The sequence below is a fragment of the Marmota marmota genome, unplaced genomic scaffold, assembly GCF_001458135.2.
Source record: "Marmota marmota marmota unplaced genomic scaffold, marMar, whole genome shotgun sequence".
In the NCBI taxonomy this organism is placed as follows: Eukaryota; Metazoa; Chordata; class Mammalia; order Rodentia; family Sciuridae; genus Marmota; species Marmota marmota.
This window is the reverse complement of record NW_026004731.1, coordinates 1-21,626: the sequence shown is the minus strand read 5'-3', so window position 1 is coordinate 21,626 and position 21,626 is coordinate 1. Positions and strand designations below refer to the sequence as shown.

Here is a 21,626-nt window from a genome sequence, read left to right as displayed (position 1 = left end):
TTTAACTTAGGGTCTAGAAAGTAAAGTATTGCTATTAGTTAAAACAAAAAATTCTGATAGAAGATGACAAAAACTCCTCAGCACCAAATGATGTAAAGGCTTCAGAGGCAAATAAAAGAAGACTGTATCCAGCTAATATATAGTGGATGATATTTATATTTAGAGAAAACTTTCTTATTATTAGGTCAGGCAGTTGGAAAAAATGATCTCATCTAAGGTCTAAAAATTACTTTAGAAATAATTCTGCCTAGCACTTTGCAAACTGGTTTTCGTAGCAAAATATTCAAAAGGATTTGTATTGGCCTACCCTTACATTAAAGCTGGTGACTTCTAGCTGAGACGCAGGACCTGTCAAATGGCAATGGTCATAATCTCTTTTGACATTCTGCAGCAAGAACTGGAGCCACTTCTGAAAAGCTCTATTTCTATAAGTTTTTTTGTGGAAACTCAGAATGGAAAAACTACCATGTGCAGAAAAATCTCGCAAACGTAGAGTCTCTCTCTACCACCTGGTGACTTATGTATCCTGGATAAGAAAAACAATTGCCTTTAATGTTATCTTACGCCCCTTTAATGTTTTCTTTGATTTGATGTATGAGCTTCTGGAAATTCCAGCAGCGTTCCTTATTGGCTTCTTATTAGTCAGTCTATTGGAAATAAAGCTAATTTCTTTCCTCTTATTATTTTGTGGACTGTGCAAAGATAATGGTAGTAAATATGAGATAAAATATATTTATTATATCCTTACCATACATTGTAGTATATTTAGAACCTCATGTAACAATTTGTTCCCTTTCAATCCTTGGCATTTCCCACATTCTTCTCTTTCTCCGTCCTGCTCTACTTCTCTGATGTTTCTTCTGTTTCTTTTTTTTCTAATTAATTATTAAGTCAGTTAAATGTGTGCATTATACTTAGACAAAAATAAGATTCCTTCTGAAATATTCATGGCATAATTAATGTAGCATTATCTGATCAGCTTCATAATTCTTTCATTCTACATTCTGATCAGGACCAGATTACTCAAGTTAACAATGTTTTCTTACTGACAGAGAGCTGCTTTCTGTGGGTTTACAATGAGCAAGAAAAATAAAATAGTACATATGAAAGAAAAAAGGGAAATCTTTTAGACATTTTCATCATCCTGGGCTAAAAAGATGATCTGTCTTTCACTTATAAATAGCCTCCCAAATGGAGTCACTTATTCTTTGGAATATTTAGCATCAATTCTTTTTTAGCAGACGTTTTAAAGAGAAAATGAAACAATTCTACCAAATATCCAGAAACACCAGTCACATGCCAGCTTCACGTTGAGGATCCTGTACTTTTCTGCTCTTCTTCCTGGGTCCTGGCCTCCACCTCTGTCCCTAACGCTCCTGCATAGAACTGCTGTCTATGGAGTGGGTCAATGAGACCTGGGGGAGAGAATTTGTCTTCCTGGGCTTCTCAGCTCTGGCCAGCCTCCAGAGACTGCTGTTCATGGTCTTCCTGCTCCTCTACCTCTTCACACTGGGCACCAATGCCATCATCATGTCCACCATTGTGCTGGACAGAGCCCTTCATACCCCCATGTACTTCTTCCTCTCAGTCCTCTCCAGCTTTGAGACCAGCTACACCTTTGTCATTGTGCCCAAGATGCTGGTGGACCTGCTGGCTCAGAAGAAGACCATCTCCTTCCTGGGCTGTGCCATCCAGATGTTCACCTTCCTCTTCCTGGGCTGCTCTCACTCCTTCCTGCTGGCAGCCATGGGCTATGATCGCTACGTGGCCGTCTGCAACCCACTACGCTACACAGTGCTCATGGGCCATGGGGTGTGCTTGGGATTAGTGGCTGCTGCCTGTGCCTGTGGCTTTACTATCTCTTTGGTCGCTACCTCCCTGGTATTTCACCTGCCCTTCCACTCTTCCAACCAACTGCATCACTTCTTCTGTGACATCTCCCCTGTCCTCAAACTGGCATCTCACCAATCCCACCTCATTGAGTTGGTCATCTTCATGCTGGGTGTATTGGTCTTAGTTATCCCACTGCTACTCATCCTGGTGTCCTATGTCCGCATCATCTCTGCCATTCTAAAGATCCCATCCTCTGTTGGAAGATACAAAGCCTCTCCACCTGTGCCTCCCATCTCATTGTGGTAACTGTCCACTATGGCTGTGCCTCCTTCATCTACTTGAGGCCCAAGTCCAACTACTCTTCCAGCCAAGACACCCTGATATCTGTGTTTTATACCATCCTGAGAAATAAGGAATTCAAATCAGCCCTTCAAAGAACAATGAGCAAGACTCGGTTTCCTCTTAACTAAAGAATCAATTTTAAACTCTTACTAGTTATTAACTGCCAGGAAGATGTGTGCTTGCATCTATTTTCTCATTCAATTACCTGAACACGCTATAATATAAGAATATTTTTCATGTGAAAAGAACATGTTGAGAAAAACTGTTGAGAAAAAAAAAACCTTCCTGGTTTTCCTTGTCAACCCCCACATAAATCCCATAAAAAACAAACATATTTTTTCTCTTCAAAGGAGGTACTAACATTGCATCAGTTGCTAAAATTTCTCAAGTAATTCCAAGCAAAGGCTTGAATTAATATTAGTGCAGAAAAAGGTCAGGGTCCCCTAATAGCCAGAAAATCCATGGAAAACACTTCCAATAATTTCCCTCATCAGATAAGATGAAACCAAGCATCCTTCATGAGCCTGAATTTATTATGTAGTTTCTCCCTACCTCTTTAATATTATTATTTCTGAAGTTATCATTATCTGTTTCCATAAGTGCCTAGTTGTACATTCTGAAGCCAACCAAAACTTTGCTGGGCCCCAACTTGACATAGCTGTGTATTCTCAAGTGCTGTTGTCTCTTTTCAGAAAAGCTCCTCTTCTCTGTTTAACTTGTACATAAAATCTTACATTTCAAAACAGTCTCCACCATCCCTTTCTTTCTAAATCTTCTCTTTTACCTGCCACACCCCAACCTTTGGATTAAGCTCCACTTTTTTTTATGATTTTATGACATACAGGACCTATTTTGTTGTAGTTCTCATCTTTTCAATAACTTATATATTACTTCCTTAATACACACCAGATGGTATCTTAGCTACGGGAAATGTGTGATGAAAACAACATATGGATGTCTGCCATTATAAACCTTATGCTATGTTTCAAACCAGTCCCAGTAAGCAGATAAAGTCAGGAAAAACTGTTGAGAAGCAGTGTAATTCTATAAAATTTATAAAGGAGAGTGAATGCAAGATTTGGAAGAGGGAAGACTATAAGAAATCTAATTTACATTGAATATGGGACAGGTTTACAAGAGGTATAGACCTTTACATTTTTATTGATACTTTAATATTATACATAATATTGGGATTCATTGTGACATGTTAATAGATGCACATAACATAATTTGGTCTACTTCAGTCCCCAGTGCCTCCCTTTTCCTTCCCCCTCACTCCCCCCAATACCCTTGCTGTGCTCTATTGCTGTCCTGTAAGAGATGACATTTCACCTACTTCCTGAAGTGTAAGTGGGAGTCACCAGTAAAGGGGATCATTTTGGGAGATCACTTCAGAGGGGACCACATAAACATAAGCCCTAAAAAAGAATGATATGGATGATTTAGAGGTAGGCAAAGAATATAACTTTAAATTTTTTTTCAATTGAAAATTTTAAAAGATATGTGTATTCATTTGTGTATGACGTGAAGTTTTAATCTAAGTATGTAATGGATAAATTAATGCAATTAGTGTATGAAGTAAATCATATTTTTTTACATGTGATAAAAACACCTGAAATCTACACTTAGCAATTTACAAGTAAGCAGTATGGCATTATTAGCTGTAGTCACCATGATGCAAAATCATTTTCTTTAACATATTATTGCCATCTAACAAAAATTTTCTACATTTTGACCAACTTCTCTGCAAATCACCCAAACTCTATCCCTACCCACAGCCCTCCAGTAACCATTACTATTATTTGTGTTTCTATTATTTAAATTTTTAAAATTCTACATACATATGTTAGATCATGTGAATTTTTTTTTCTGAACCTGGCTTATTTTGCTTAATATAGTGTTCTCTGGGTTCATCCGTGTTGCCATAAATAGCAGGATTTCCTTCTTTTATAACAGATGAATAGTATTGTATTATGTGTATATATATCATATTTAATCTATTAATCCATTGATAGACATAAAAATTGATTTCACCACTTAGCTATTGTGAAAAGTGTTGCACTGAATATGAAACTACAGCTATCTCTTTAACATACTGACGTCATATCTTTTGGATACATACTCAAAAGAATAATTGCTGGATCCTTTGATAATTTTATTTTTACTTGATTTAAGAACATCCATACTGCTTTCAATATTCATTATATTAATTTATATTCCCATCAATAATAAGTAATTATTTCCTTTTCTTCACAATCTCTCTGTATTAGTCTATTTTGTACTGTTACACCAAAGTAATTCAGGCAGGCTAACTGGATAAAGAAAATATTGCTTTAGAAGTTCAAGGGCATGGTACTGCCATCAGCTCAGCTTTGAAGAGAAGCTTCCTGGTTGCATCAGATCATGGCAATGACAATGATAGGTACACCTCTGGGAGGAAGAAATAACATCTACAAACAGGAAGCAGAGGGAAAGTGGGATCCCAAGACCCCCTCTGAGAGCACTCCCTCAAATCACCTAAGTATGTCTCACTAGGCCCCACCTCTTAAAGGATCCACAGCACCTCCTAATACCAGCATCCTGAGGACCAAGCTTAAGATGAACTCCTGGAAGATGCTCAAACCATATCTCAACTATAGCACTCCTCAACACATGTCTTTCATTTTTTATAATAGTCTTTCTAAAAGGTATGAGATTCACACCTGAATTTCCCCGATGATTGCTGTTATGTATTTATTTATTTATTTTAAAATACATGTTTGCCATTTTTATGTCATCTTTTGAGAAGTATCTTTTCAGGTCATTTTCTCATTTTTAATATGCTTGTTTCCTTACTATTGAGCTCTTTGAGTCTCTCTCTCTCTCTCTCTCTCTCTCTATATATATATATATATATATATATATATAGTGTTCTAAATAAATATATGTGTGTGTGTGTGTGTTTAAAATTTTCTAAGTAGATTACACTATTCTTTCCCTAAAGAAAATAGTAGTCACTAATATTGTCAAGAGTAAAGCAAAGGTAATTATCCTAAAGATACACTGTTTAGAATAGAACCTGATGTTACAGAATACATAGGGGTAGCTTTTATATTTATATTTTTCCATCTCTTTGATTTGGTTTTACGTTCACCTTGGGTATCTTTTTTACTTTCAGCATGGGGTGTCTTTTTTGGTTTTCTGATCTTTACATATTGAAGATATTTTTCTATCCTTACCCTGAAAAATACAAGGATTGCAGACAACAGCAAGAGAAAGAAACCAATAAAAGGATGAAGGGCACATGCTCTTTCTTGGACAGGTCCTCTCATCTCTCCTGCAGGCCCACTGTGGACACTTCCTAAAAATGCCTGCTCCCCACAGAAAGGAGGACACAGTCAATAGAACAGTGGCAGTTTTTTTCTTATTGCAAATGCCTTGGCAGTTGCCCTTCTCAGGCTGACTGTTAATTTAGAGCTCTGACTTCAACTCATCCCCAACACATATCAAGTCTACTACAAGAAGCACCACTCCCCACATGCCCAAATCTGGAAATCCACAGGCTGTCAAGGACTCATGATACTCTGCCCCAGCACAGAACAGTTTTCTGCTTTCCAGTAACATGACCAGGCATGTCAGGATTGACCTAGACATTGACACACTACATACTTCCATCTAAAGTATTTTCAGTTTTACTCATAGGAATGCAATAGGCATGATTTCAATGAACATTCAGGTAGTGGAACATGGGGAGGTTCCTGGAGAGTGGCATTCCTGGAGAGGGCACGGAAGCTCTGCCCCTCTTCTCCCTTACCTGTNTGCCGCAGTCTGGCTGGGCACACAATCACGAGCCACCACACAGCTTGTAGATTCAAACAGCAACTCTTTATTCCCGAACTCACACCAGCCGTCTACAATCACGTTCTGGGGAAATCCACGTTCTCTGCCCAAATCCACTCCCACTGGGCTTCTGTCTCCCAAAAAATACTGTCTGAATCCCGTGAGAACTCAAGGGGAACTCAGGCAGCAGGATACGCCCTATTCCTAGCAGGAATAATCTTAAACCTGGAACGCCCTAAACCCGATTATCCTAAACCGGGAACACCCTAATCCGCCCTGGTCCTTGAGCAAGGTCACCTACATTCAATGTCACTGCAACATGGGGTACGCTGGCAAGGAAATTGTCATACCTACTTGGCTAATGGCTCCCAGCATAATCCTATGACCCTGTCAATATCACAAAATAACAATAACAATTTGAAGAAGGTTTTTTAGGATTTTTTTCAAATGAAAGTAGTTTTTCTTTTTCATTTCCACACTTATTCCTCTCAGCTTGTCCTTATTTTTCCTTATTTTGTGGACTAAGATGTCCAGCATTAGAGTAAGTGAACATGGAGAGATATCCTCACTTTGTTCCTGAAGTTATGTGGGAAATGTTCAGCATTTCACTACTAAATGCATCAGTTGTTTGTTCTTCATATACACATTGTGTCAGGTGAGAAAAATGTCCTTCTATTCCTAGTTTGCAAAAAAAAAAAAAAAATAGGAATGAGTTTCAATTTTGTCAAATACTCTTAAAATTTATTGAGATTATTGTATATACTCCTTGTTCTATTAACGAAGTAAATTACATTCATTAATTTTCAAATGTTGAGCAAACTTTACTTTCCCAAACTACACTTGGTTGGGATGTATTATTCCTGTTACATATGTCTGGCTTGCTTTTGTAGAGGCTTTTTTTTTTTGCACATATGTTTATGAGAAATAGTTGTGCATGTTTTTTGTTGTTTTTATTAGATACTTTGGTATCAAACATGTTCCATTTGTTTTTGGTATCAGGGTTATGTCTACCTAAGAAATGAGTTGGGAGATTTTTTCTCCTTTTATTTTCTAACTTGTAAATATTTATATCACTTTTTTCTTAAATAAATGAAAGAATTTAATCTGTAAAATCTCTGAGAGTTAAAATTTCATTTGTATCAAATTTTCAAATTATGGGATGGGGTTGTGGCTCAGCAGTAGAGTGCTTGTCTAGCATGTGCAAGGCGCTGGGGTCAATCTTTAGCACAACCTAAAAATAAATAAATAAAGTTATTGTGTCCAACTACAACAAGAAAAACCAAAATATTGAAATTTTTTTTTCAAATTATAAATGAATTTTTTTTCATAGAGGGATAATCTTGCTGTCTTGAGAAATCTATTTTTCAAGAGATTTGTCTATTTCACCTAAGTTATTCTATTTCTGGATATAATGTTGTTCATTATAGTCCATGATTATCTTACTTTTAATGTTTGTAGAATCTATGGATATCACCTAAAGATAATTTTTATTTTCTGTCATTTTTCTCAATTACTCTTGCTCTACTCAGTTTTATTAATCTTTTCCAAAACTTGATTTTTTCTGTAGTTTATCTGTTTTCTATTGGATTGATTTCTGCTCTTTATGATTCTTTGTCCTATTTACTTTGGATTTTATTTGCTTGTCTTTTTCTAGATTCCTAAGATAGAAATTAAGATCATTGGTTTTAAACTGTCTTCTCTAATATCAACATGAAGTTATGCATTTTCTTGTCAGTACCATGTTGGCTGCAAATTTTAGCATACATTTCTTTCATTGACATTAAGTTTGAAGAATTTTTTAGTTATTTTTGTGATTTTTTTTTCTTTTATTTGTATTATTTAAGAGGATATTATTCATCTTTCTAGTATATGAGAATTTCATAGATACCTATTATTAATTATAACATAATTTGTGTTCAGTAAACATAATTAGTGTTTCAAAAATTTGTTGAGTTTATTAGGCTATGGAAATGGTAATAGCTCTGATTTTGGTCATTACACATTGTATAAATGTCCTAAATTATCATTTTGTGCCCCATAAATAACCATAAAATATTATCCGTTGACTTAAAAATGCAAAGTTGGAGAATCTTCCCTGCTTATTTGGTTGGATTCTTAACCTTTCTCCCTGATTATACACCAAGGGGAGGAAATCTAGGTTCAAGTGTTATAACAATGTGAAACTTGCAAGACAAAGACTATACAACAGTGCAGGACAGTTGTACCATATTCCATGAACAAAATGTGCATGTGCATATGCAGATTCAGGGCTATTTCTCAAAGCACCAGATGTGGATTTTCTGGGCCTATCCTTCCTTGCCCATCCTGGTAGTATTTCAGGGCCATTTGTTTCTTTTTCTCACAGCACAGATTATAAGAAATGAAAATTCAGGAAGAAAAGATGCTGGCTAACATAAGGAATAGGAAGATGAGATGTTTGCTGTTTGAATCAAAGAAAAAGTTAGTCACATTAAAATTTTAAATAGTTATTTGACAAGCATTGATTCACAAGTCAATAGTTCAGTTGGCAGGAGTTCAGGGCTCAATGGGTGGCAGGGAAATAAATTTTAAGGTGCTAATGAAAAAAGAAAATATTTGATTGGTTTAATTGCAAAGCTCTTATTTGCAACTTAATTGTTGGTATTTAGTGATTAATCTTGAGTTTCCTTTTTCTGTTTTCATTGACTTGTGGTTTGTTTTACTTCAATAGGAAACCACAGTACTGGAGGTGACTCAGTCTAATGACCTCCAAATTTATTTTAATTTTTTTAAAAGTTTGTAGCATGAGTTTTTTTTTTCCTAAGTTTAGAACTAAAGATTAGAAGACTTGTTGGTGAAGGAGACAGCAATGGAGAAAAATGCAGAATTGTAATTTCAGGGCAGAAAATTGTAATTTCATGGGGTGGTTGGACTTAGTTCTGGAAGGGCTGCCATTGTATTGAGGGGGAGATGTCTATATTTATTAGAATCATGGAGGAGTTTGGAAGCCAATGGAGCCCCTGGCAGATTTCCAAGGACATTGCACACCTTCCTTTCTTCATTCTTTATTTTTTTCTATCCTCCTCTTTCTCTTCCTTCTTCTTCCCTCTCCTTCTCCTCCACATTCTTCTACTTCACCATTAGAAATAGAGTATTATTTTCATAACCCTAACCCTAACCCTAATATGATGAAATCTCTGTAAATTCTGAAAGTCTTAGGTCAGCAGGTCTAGGGATACTATTATGCATTTTAAGTGCTACAATAGGTACCTGTCCTCTTTTCTTTTCTTTCTCCCTTTATGGACTTTCACTGTATTTTCTTCACAAGATTCTCCATAGATTTTATTTGAATTAGAAAAAAAAATTAGAAGACAGCGGTAGTCATATATGACTGAGGTTTCCTCCCTTTCTTTTTTTTTCTCTCTTTCAATTTCCTTGTGTTGGGGATTGAACCCAGGGTCTTGCGCTTGCAACTTAAGCACTCTGTGAACTGATCTATATGAACTGCACCAGCCCCCTGCCCCTTTTTAAATTTCTTACAGAATGAGCTGTGTTTCTGACACACGGAAAGAATATACTTATAAAATATTATATACTGTAGAATATGCCTCAAGGATATTTTGCTGACACCTTTTATTTATTTAAGTTGTATATGGATTCAATGCCTTTGTTTTTAATGTGGTGCTGAGATCAAACCCAGTGCCTCACACTTGCAAGGCAAATGCTCTACCACTGAGCTACAACTCCAGCTTTTGCTGTTGCCTTTTAAAAAATTATTAATTCAAACAGCTATTTTGAATTATTTCTATAATCATAAATTGGGAAATACAATAGCTTTCAAAACTTTTCTCCAAAAGTAGGTGGGAACTGTTGTCATCATAAAGTTGCTTCCTAGTAAGCTGACTTAATAAGTAGAAATATTTGAGTTGTCCTGTGACCATTGATTATTTTATTAAGGCTACCAGCCCTTGAAGATAAGAAGGAATGAAATTTGCAGGCTGCTGCCATAAACTCAGGGCCAGAAAAGAAAAGAGGACATGTACCTATTATAGCACTTAAAATACATAATAGTATCTCTTAATCAGCAAAATATGCCCTTCACTGTTAAATTGTACAGGCACGTCCTTACCATTGACTACTTTATCTTTAGATTCAGTAATGGGTCTGAGGAGTTTCCAACCATTCAGCTAAATCTGCCAGCAAATTCCTCTGTATTTCAAAGCCAAAATCACTCATGCAAATACTTAAAACACTCAAGTGTAAAGCACAGGTTGACTTCATATCTCCCCAAGGGAGTGGCCATGTCTTTACACAAGAAGGTCTATTGAAGGTTTTTTTGTTGTTGCTGCTGGTAATGTTGATAGTTTTGTGATAATGATTACAGTTTTTGTTCTGTCACTGTTTGTGTTAATTTTTAACTATTTCTAGGAAATAGCTGTAGACTAATAGCTTCATTAGTCTACACAAAAGGACACAAAAATTTTCTGAAGGATTATTTAAAATTTTTTTATTCCAAAATTTGTGGAATGATCATTATCAATTAAGGTTCTTAAATAAATTTATTGTGACTCAATGACATGCATAATGTGTGTTAAACTGTCATCTGTGGCCCACCTGTATCAGAATCATCAGTTTGTTAAACTGTGTATGCATCAGTATCACCTGGGATACTTACATAGAGAGGCAGATCCTCAATTAGAATCCCACATCCACTAAAGTGCTTTATACTGCAGCCCAGGGAGTCACTACCACAATCCCCATAGCTGACTATGAAACAGACCCCCTTTGAAATGAAAATGTTCAAATTCTTTTTTAATTTTGATCTTTAAACTGACGATGGAGGTTGATGGACTGCCTGGCTCTGATGGGCACTGCAAAGGGGAACATATACTTTGAGACAGGTTCCTGATTAACACAGCCTAGCTAAATACACACTTGGGTATTTCCTGCCTCCCCCACCCCCACTGTAACCTGTTTTTATAAAAGCTTTCCATGCCTCACAGTCATCAAAGATGAAGACATGTCAAAGAAAATGATCTTCTCTATTTTGCTCAAACACAGGATGGAAAGAAACCAATTCTCCATTGCCATCCTGACTCCTGAGTTTTAATGCTGCAGAACAAACAGCAAAATATGTCCTTCCCTGGGAAATTGTAAAGGCGCATCAGGTTTAAGAATCACTTGTCTTATCTTAGAAATTTTTGAAAAATGGCAGAGAGGAAAAATTGTCACTTTTTTAAACTTAGACCTCAGAATTAGCCAATACATTTCTTCATGACAGTTTTATTTTCTATTATTTTAAAGATTATAATCATTTTTTAATTTTGATTTTTAAATTTATTCAAATTAATTATACATGACAATATTGTATACAAATGGAGCACTTCCTCTGGCTGAACTTGGTGCAGAGTCAACACCAGTAGTGTAGTCACAAATGTATGTAGGGTATTAAAGTCCCTCTCATTCCACAATCCTTCACACCTCCACACCCTCCCTTTACCGCCCTCCCCTCTGTCCAATCCAAGGTTCCTTCATTTTCCCCCACCCCACTTTATAGATCAGCATCTGCTTATCAGAGAAAACATTGAGGCTTTGTTTTTTTGGGTTTGGCTTATTTTATTTTCTATTCTTAACACTTGTTCTAGGGATTGGTGTAAAAATGAGAAACAAACACACATACAAAAAAAGAAACTATTTATATAAACTTTGCTTTAAAAGAAAAAAAAAGCCACTGAAAGACCATTACAGTTTCACCCTGCCTGCCATGAGTCATGTTGGCCTTCAACATATGGCTACAGCAACATAAATAAACCTCTATCTTACATTTATGCATACCTTCTCACGTCCTAGGAGCACTCTGAAGACACAAAGGAGGCTTCAGTACAATTGGGGCCTGGCCCACACCACTAAGAAACAAGTAGAGGCTGCCATATGCAAGACTTTGCATAGGCTTGGTGTGGACATCAGTCTCATATTCCCCTGAGGGAAGTTAGGTTAGCAAAATGGCACAGCATACTTAATGGGGAGGAGGGGGCAGTAAAATTTGGAGAACATGGTAATAAAGGAAGCAGATTGTGCTAGGCTATGAATGGGAGGTCACCAATTTCCTTCCTCACATGGACTCAAAGAGGTCAGACCTCATGGTGCGTGCAAAGTCCAGCCTGGCTTGGCCTAGAGGAGCTACCTGGTCAGGTGTGGATCTGTGAAAGGTGCTAGCTGAGTTTCACTGACACTGTCCAGCAGTGCCCTGCTGCTCACTAGGGTGCTTCTAGAACTGCCAAGGAGCTCTACATTGGAACCACATGACCCTTGTGTAGGAGGCAACAATTTCTCCAGAGTTAATCTTCTGAGGAGAGCTGCTGAGGTGAGAACTATGTTGTGACAGGTGCTGTGTCACCGAGGCTGTTCAGAAGCAGTGTCTCAAGGTTTAGCATGCACTCTTGGGTGCACTTTGCCTAGTGGGAGGCCTGGTGGTATTTGACTACTGGTATTCCACCACTGTCAGGAAGTCATTCTGCCTTTCCTACTACCCTAGTAGGAGACATCTCTGATCATCTCTTCAGACTGCACCAGCTTTGAAGGAATAGGGTCCAGGTGCTCCTTAGCAGATAGGCAGTTGTTCAGATGTGGTGGTGGGGGGTTAGGCCTAGGCTTCCTCGTGTGTAAGGGACCTGTGGTGGCTTTGCTTCTTTTGTGGCTCCTGGAAGACAAGGGTCTCCATGCTGGAGCACACAGCAGGGCCCTTAAGGATTTCACCTGCAAGCAATCAAAAGAATCCTGTTCAGATGGAACTGTTAGACCCCACTTATGATGTCCAGACACTGGAATTAGGGCAAAGCATGCAGGAAGGCATAAACATGGTGGGAGGTGGTAAAAAGAATGAGTCAAGGGGATGCACTAGGTCTGGAGGAGATTCCAGGTTCCAGCTTAGAGGATAAGCCTCCCTGGGCACCCAAATCCCTGGTGCCCCAGCCATAGCCCTACTGCATGTCATATGGTCAGATCCTACCTACTTTCCTTTTATTACCCAGTTGATACTACATGTTATGTGGTCTGAAGAAAAATAAAGGCCTTTGTCATATTCCAGAAAAATAAGGATGGAACATGAAACACACACATGTAGAAACAGCCTGTACTGAAGAGGACATATTGGGGCAAGTTCCCCTGTTAAGTGTGTGTCTCATTTTTCTTAAGGAGAAGTCAAATTGGCAGGGACCTCAGAGATTATCTAAGTCTAGGTCCACCTTTAACAGATGAAGGGTAGTAGCTCACAGAGGCAAAGGGGCCAGCCAAAGGCATACAACCAGTTAACATTAAGCCTGGAGTTAGAGACCAGAAATTTGGAACAAAAGAGGGTGGCCTGGAAACTGGAGGGAGCCAGCAGGAACTTGAGGCTGTGGGTTAACTTGCCAGGGATAGGAGGAGGCTGTACAGAGGCAACCCTCTAAGTGTTGTGATAAGAGGCTCAGGAAAGAAAGCAATCCTCAGAGAAGAAACAAAGGCAATTAGAAAACAAGAGCTAGTTAATATACATCCCATGCTTGATCACACTATGGGTGTCAAGGCTCTCAGGGTACAACTTAGGAACATTCCTAGAAGGCTCAACTGCTCTGATATTTACCCTCTAAGTTTAAAGGTTTGATTTCTCATATTTAAAACAATTAGTTACACATCAAGTTTCTCTTCATAGGATTTCTAGGGAATTATTAGCACAGCATTTAAGTAAATGTAGAGAATATCTGCTATATATATATTTTAAAACTTTTCCTTTAAAGTTGTCTTTTTTTCATTATCAGTTTTTTCTTTTATATCAAGGAGACCAAGTGGATCTTCCGTCATGTTTTTTAAAGAAAATGAGGTGTCAAAATAAGATTCCTGTTCGTATCCTAATTTTGTGCACTAAAGTCGATTTATAAGGTTATGCCTTATTTGGTTTTTCATAAAGAAGTTCAGGAAAGTCCAGAATGCACTTATGGCCTCAAGATCTCTTGGTAGACAACTAATTCACAGACTTTGAAAGTTCTTCTCTCAAGGACCAACTTAACTGCATTTCTCTGGCTCCTTGCTTGACTGACATCAAGGAGAGGATTTGGGGCTAGAAGGGACAGATGGTGACAAGGGGAGAACAGTAACAGAGTGGGCAGGAGGGTGAAGGGATGGAATATAAGGAGGAGGCTATCCAGGAGCTAAGACCTGTGTAGTGGACCAGATATCTCCTAGAAGTTAAAGAAGGTCAGGGTCACTTACAGGTCTGATGACAGACAGTGATGTATTTGAAGCAGGCTCTGTGACTGTGTAAGCTGAAACCGGTTCCTTAGCTCCAAGTTAGTCCTTGCCTTCTTCAAAACATCATGTGTCCTGGTCACTGAAAAAAGAAAAGAGCCCCACAAAGAAGGAATTTCCAGCTAGGCCCTACTTGCTGGGAATGCATTTTCTTCTCACCCCTCAATCATGGCCTATTACTGACCCCTTTGTCCTCCCTCCCTCTGCAACCACAATTACTCATGTCACAGGAGGGTTGGGCCCAGTGCATCACTCTCCCCTCCCAACATTCCAATGCCTCTGTGGTCACTGTTCATCTGCAGCACAAGTGGGGCATCTGCAAGACCACCCCTTTCCTCTGCTGCTCCACAACTCAGAGGCACCTAGGCTGGCTGACAATGAACTGCTCCATGTTCTCCTTCTGCTGGTTGGCAGTCTTCAGACGCTCAGCTGCGCTCTGAAGGAGCTTCTCCTGTTTGGATACTTGGGCTCGCAGATCCAGGAGCTCCCTTTCCATTGATTCATCCTGGGGAAAAAGGACAGGCTCTCAGACAACAGTTTGGAGACATAATGTAACCAGTTCTTTGTGGTTCCTACCAATCAGAAGTAGAACTCTATAATCTTCCCACACTTCCAGACTGAGTTCCCTCCATTACAACTTCTCAATCCCTCAGTTCAGAACAGTTGAGAAAAAGACCACAAGTAGGAATGTTGAGAACCTGAAAGCCCCCAATCAGACCAGCACAGGCCTACATTCCTGTGATCAAGGAGACCTGACTCCAGACCAACAGCAACTCACAACTGCAAACAAGGCCTACAACTCAGTCCTTGAAGAAGTTTTGTCTCACCCTTACCCCATCCATGAAGGACTTGGAATTTCAGAGATACTATGTCTGGGACACAGGGCTACCTAATGACAGTGTTCACATTTCAAAATGTCTGTAGGAACCTGAAGATGGTAAAGTACCTCCTTGTAATTAGCATAGTTTGATCCCAAAACATACAGTAACATTAATGTGGAAATAAAAACTATGGAAGGGATTCAGAGACTAGCCCACCCAAAGCAGGACAATTCCTTAAGGGCTCTACCTTTCCCCCAGATTGGAACAGAGATAAAAGGTATATTGGGATTCTAGGAAGATGAGTGAATGAAGCTGCAGAATCACAGTGACTTCCTTTGATCTTTTGACCAAGAAGCCCTGAGGAATGGAGAAGCATCCAAGGCCCCTGAATTTTAGCTCAAACTTCAGATTTATTGGAAGTGGATACTTATGGATTACCAGGGCATCTATGTCTGTGCTTCTCCATTTTCTTTTCTTCTCTTTGAATTATTATCTTGGGGTTTAGGGTGTGAGGACAAAGTAAGGTAATCAGACCTTCAATGAAAGCACCCACCAGGGGTCTCCCTCCAGGATGCTGCACTAAGATCCAGCACATTCTAACAACCTATGTAGCTCCTGACCCTCAGAAAGCCCTGGAACTGAGAATACAGAATCTCATGGGGCAGAAGAGCAGGGCTTGTACCAGAAGACAACACTGGCCTCTTACCACTTTGCCAGGCAGCCCAAGGTCGTGGAAGGTCGGTAAAGCTGCTCGCCAGAACATGGTCAGGAGGGAGGCTGACTCCTCTAGGGTGTGCTGCAGGGCAGAGGTGCTGCTTCTTAGCTCATGGAAACATTTGCTGCCTGGTGCCTGTTGAGAGGTGGGAGGTGGCCATGGACATCACTGGAGCTGAGACATCTCAGGGCTCAGGACATTGTAACCCTGCACAAGACTCAAGCTTCCTTTGTCATGAGGCACAAAGCATGGGCTACTTGAACCTGTCATACCCCGGCTCATCCCTTTGAGGTCCCAGGACTGAAGTGCTGCTCCTTTTACCTGGAATGCCTCCTCACCTGGACACCCTATATAAGGCTATCAAAGCTCATTCCCATGTCATGTCCTTTACAGACCTTTTAGCTTCCTTGTATGCAATAAAAGACCCCTCTGCACCAGTGAACTCGAGGCACAAGAGGTGACTTCTCATATTGGGCCTGTGGCCCATTAGTGTCTTGCCCTGAAGCGGGGGTTCCCTGGATTCAAGGCTCTGTCTACACATCCATGGGTCTCTGGTGGCTCAGACAGCACAGCCATTGGCCCTTGTTGTCTCTCAACAGAGAGGTACTCTGAGAAGCATTGCAGATTACCTCCCTCCTGTTGCTCCATGGGAAAAAAGAAATGCTGTGGTGGCCAGGTTCTTACTCTTTCCACACACAAGGTCTTTATGGATGCAAATCCCTTATTACCTGTCCCTCTGATTGATTTTAGTCTGTCCACATGGGTCAGCATGATTGTAACAGATAATAAACCATGAGAGGGTTCTGATTTCAACATCATATGGGCATCAACTCTTAACAAATGCTTTACTGAGGATGGTGGCAATGCTGCACAGACGTCTCTGTGGATCTGAGGGAGAATATGTAGTTGGCCTTCTCTACCACAAAGTAGAACTTAGAATGAACAGGAGATAGGGAAACAAGGACCTGGCTAGAATAATTGGAAAATGCTTTCTCTGTCATTTGGAGATGCAGGCCACAAAAATAAGTAGTGGAGCATGAAGTAGAATTAAGGACAAAAGGCACAAAAAAAAAAAAAGGGTGAACCCAGGAGGTACAGCTGTGACTACCTCTGAGCTCTGAGCTTCAAGGCCTGGGAAGTTTCATGTGGGCCTCAGGAGAGACTGGATCTTTTCAACCAGCTGTTTCCCCTCCCCAATCTGCTCTCTGAGAGCAGTGTAGTCATCAATGTGGCCTATGATGTGGCGGACATGCTTGTTGGTGAAGGAGCCATCCTTAGTATCACCCTCTAGCTTCAGAGAGTTCTTCATTCCTGGAGGATCATCCGAATCCAGCTCTGAAAAAGAAAATCACAATAATATAGGTTCTGCTGTAATTCATGATAATATCCTCAGTTCCCACCAGTGCAGAGACTGTGAAAGAGCCCAGGTTCAAGAAAGACAGCCTTCAAAAATGCAGGTGGTGTCAAGTCCATAGAGACCTTTTGGTTTCTTTATTTTTATAATTTTTCTTACATCATTACATAATGATAAACTTTCCAGAAGAAAAATTTTGCTTTCATTGACAAGTGGGCTATTCAGGAAAAATAGCATAAACATGAAAGTTTTCTGGACAGAAAGGCACAGAAAATTGAATAAGAATGTGTACAGGGCAATGACCAAAAGAGAGCAATAGGACAACTGTGGCAAGAAGAAGAATGAGAAGAAAGGCAGCCACAGAAGAGTCAAGGAACATGGATGATGCTTTCTCTGTCAGGAAAAAGGATGATGCACACAGGAAATTTTCTAAATGCACATGACACACTTACAGAGGACCAACAGCTATTTGCATTAATAATTTTCCTTCATTGTGTCCAAGCCCTTTAGTTGTCATATTTATACCATTTGTCCTGGTGACAATGACAATATCTGAGCCAGGAGAAGAGAAAGAAGAGCTGTGGAGGACCAGAGTCAGAAAATCCATGCCAACACTCCAAATACAGAGGAAATAACTGAATCTAGGGAGTAAAAACAACCATTGTTTAGGACACCACAAACAGCCTGCACCCCAAATCATGCACAGTCTAGCCTTCACCACACAAGATCTAAGGTGCCAGGACTTCCCTCTCATATCATTAGCCTACATATGTCCCATAGAAAAGCAAAAGTAAACAGACTGATATGTTTCTATTATTTAGAAAAAAAATGTTTGATGGATGGATATTCCAAATGAATGTAACTTCCAGTTTAAAATCGTGTTAGGTAAATTTTATAATACAACTTTGAGTATAATTTTCTATGTGCTGTCTAGTACAATGCCTTGTAGTGAAACTTAAATATGCACAAAATCACATGCATATATAAAATACACACATATGCTATATATGAAATATGTATATGTTAAAATATTTATCAAGGGCTGGGGTGCAGTTCAGTGGTAGAATGAAAAAAAAGAAACCATTCTCTAGAGTGTGGAAGGTCTGGCACACAGAAGGACTTGGGTTCAAATTCCCTGCATTACAAAAGTTGATCAAAATGTAAACTATCAATAAAAGGAGTTCCTGGTAAGAGAAGAGTGGGTCAGAGCCAGGTTCCAGTTCAGGCCTCTGGGGCTGGGAACAAGAGGAAGAGCAGGGACTGAGCCATGCTGCTGCATCTCAGCTGGTACATGGGAAAACAGTGACAGGGAAGCCCTGTCATGAGGAAGTGAAGATGAGACTCAACACCATGGAGCCATAAGAGGAAGGCAACAACCTATTACATGATTCCCCCTTCCCTTTATTCCCCTTTGTCTAGTCCAACGAACCTCTAATCTTTCATTCCCTTGTTTTGAGTTAGCATCCACATTCTGCCTTTGGGTTTTGGTACTGGCTTATTTTACAAAGCATGATAGTCTCCACTTCCATCCATTTACTGGTGAATGATATAATTTCATACTTCTTTATGGCTGAGCAGTATTCCACTATATATGTATACCAAATTCTTTATTCATCTGATGTAGGGCACCTAAGTTGGTTCCATAGCTTGACTACTGTGAATTAAGCTACATTAAATATTGAAGTGACTGTGTCACTATGGTATGCTGATTTTAAGTCCTTTGGGTATAAAGTGAGGAGTGGGATAATGGGGTCAAATAATGGTTCCATTCCAAGTTTTGTGAGAAATCTCCACACTGCTTTCCAGAGTGGTTGCACCAGTTTGCAGTTCCACCAGCAATGTATTAAGTGAATCTCTTTCCCCACAACCTTGCCATCATTTACTGTTGTTTTATTTTTAATATTTACCATTCTCAGTGGGGTGAGTGAATTCTCAGTGTAGTTTTGATTTACATTTCTCTAATTGCTACAGATTTTAAATACTGCAGCCTTTGGATCAACCACATTCAGGCAGATTTTCTGATCTCAGGTTTTTCTGTACTCAATCTGTGTTTCTCTGTGTTCTCCCCTACCTTTGTGGGGAATCTTTGCTGCTTTTGGTACCCATGTGGCAAGTGGGTTGGCATCTATGTATTCTTTTTCTTTGTTTTTGTACTCAAATTTCTGAATCCCTAGTCCAATTAAATGTACAATATTATATTTTGTGAAATTCCTTTTTCATCAACCTCAGAAAGTGTCTATATTCCTGCTACTGTGCTCATGAGACAAGGCCCAACATGGAATGCAGCTTTCCACTATCTCACCATCTTCTGCTCTTGCAATACATCTTTTTATCCAGGATGATTGCTCATCACTTTTAACACTTTTCAGGTTAATGCCATCACATCTGTGGATGTTTGATTTTATTTCTTGCATTTTAGGAATGTACTTAAGGAATTCAGTTCCTGAGCCTTGATGTTAGAGTGTTGGGCCTACATTTTCTTCTGGTAGATGCAGGGTTTCTGGTCTACTTCCAAGGTCTTTGATATGCTTTCAGTTCAGTTGTAAGAGATAGGGATTAAATTTCATTTGAATACATATGGATTTCCAATTTTTCAGCACCATTTGTTGAACAGGCTATCCTCAGCACACTACAGTGATGCAATCACATCAATGTTTTTAGCAGCACAATTCACAATAGCTAAGCTATGGAGTCAACGTAGGTTTTGAGATAGATAGATATACACACACACACACACACACACACACACATATGTATTACTCAGCCATAAAGAAGAATGACTTTATGATATTTGCCAGTAAATGGATGGATCTGGAGACTACCATGCTAAGTCTAATAAGTCAATCCCCCCAAACACAAATATCAAATATTTTCTCTGACATTTGGAAGCTAACTTACACTAAGGAGAGAAGGGGGAAGAATAAAAGTTCCAGGTTTAGACAAAGGGAAATGAAGGAAAAAGAGGAACCAGTAAGAAAAGGAAATTTATAGTAAGAAAAGGAATGAACGTTACATAATTTTGCTATGTACATATAGTAACACAACACAGAGAATGTCACCTTTATGTACAAGCAAAAGCCTCGGGTCCTAATTAGATTAAGATATATTCCATGCTTGTATATGATATCAAAATTGGCTATACTCTCATGAATAACTAAAAAGAAGAAATTAAAAAAAACATAATAAAAAAATGACACTTTAATTTGCATGTCTAAGTTAACAATCCAGGGAGCTGGGTTTGTGGCTCAGTGGTAGAGCACTTGCCTCGCATGTACAAGACCCTGGGTTCGATCCTCAGCACCACATAAAATTAAATAAGTGAAATAGAGGCATTATGTCCAACCACAACTAAAAAATAAATATTAAAAAAAAAGATAACAATCCAGTTTTCAGTTGGACTTGTTCCCATGAAAACCCCCAGAGAGAGATCCATGTGCTAGTAACTTAGGAAAGACTCATTCCTAGCAGAAAGAGGTAATGAAGTCAAGGAAGTCAGGTACAGAAGGCAAAAAAGTCTAGAAAGTATAGAATTTAAGGGAAGGTAGCATGTGTCTGAAAGATGCTCTTCATAGTGTTGGGACCCTACTCTGACTGGGTTTCCCTGTGGCAGTTATCAGGAATATCAGGAGAGCAGGCGTGAGAACAGAGCAGAGTTCAGAATGTAAACAGGAAAAGTAGATGGAAGGGCAGGTCAGGGCTACAAGGCCATGGGAAACACAGATAAGACCAAACAGAGGCTCCATCTGCTGTTGGAGACAAGCACAGGTGAAGAGAAATCACTGCAGAAGGAGGAGCTACAATCTTCTACAGAGTTAAAAGGAGTCAAGTGCATCCCAGAGCCAACATACCTGAAGCCTGAAGGCCAGGGAATCTGCATGCTAGCTTCCTCTTGCTCATCAGAACTTTTCTTATAATTATCTTCTCTTTGCCAACACCTGTGGCATCATTGAGGACATGCTCTGTAAGTATGTGCAAGTAAGACAGGATTTGTAGAATCCAATAGCACCCAGATATATTTGCCAAACACTAGAAAATCAGAGTGGAGGTAGGTTGTGCTTTGGGGAAGAAAGAAATAATAAAAATCAAGCAAAATCAAAGGAGAAACAAACACATTATGAAAGAAAGGAAAACTCATCCTAAGGAATTAGAAAATATGCATAATAATGATATACTGCATGTATACCCATTATGTACGATAAAGCACATGTATAAACAATGTGTAATACACACAAGAGGGATCTCTATATTTATCTGATGGACAACTGCTCCTTGGGACTCTTGACTCCACCTGTGCATGGGAAACTTGCATCTATGATATGTATGGGCTCACATATCTACTCAAAGGCCCTTGGGCCTTCTCTGAGGAAGTTGAAAGGAAAAGAGGGTTCAGTAACAATCCCAATTCTCCCTTTGCTAACCACTCCTGGAAAACCCATTTTTTATGTCCCTGCAAATTGACCCAACCTAGCGACCCAGGCAC

The 21,626-nt window shown here is 39.2% G+C and overlaps 1 long non-coding RNA gene and 1 pseudogene across 1 annotated transcript; one reads left to right on the top strand and one right to left on the bottom strand.

Moving 5' to 3' along the window:
* Nucleotides 1-1,395: 1,395 nt before the first annotated feature.
* Nucleotides 1,396-2,303, top strand: LOC107160603 (annotated as a pseudogene).
* Nucleotides 2,304-11,601: 9,298 nt separating this feature from the next.
* LOC125614627 lies at nt 11,602-21,105 on the bottom strand. The gene is made up of 6 exons (XR_007345201.1): nt 20,995-21,105; nt 16,901-17,127; nt 15,784-15,927; nt 14,619-14,761; nt 14,221-14,338; nt 11,602-12,729 (listed from the first exon to the last, which is right to left on the bottom strand). It is a non-coding gene; the product is annotated as an uncharacterized LOC125614627 (long non-coding RNA).
* Between the last annotated feature and the right edge of the window lie 521 nt (nt 21,106-21,626).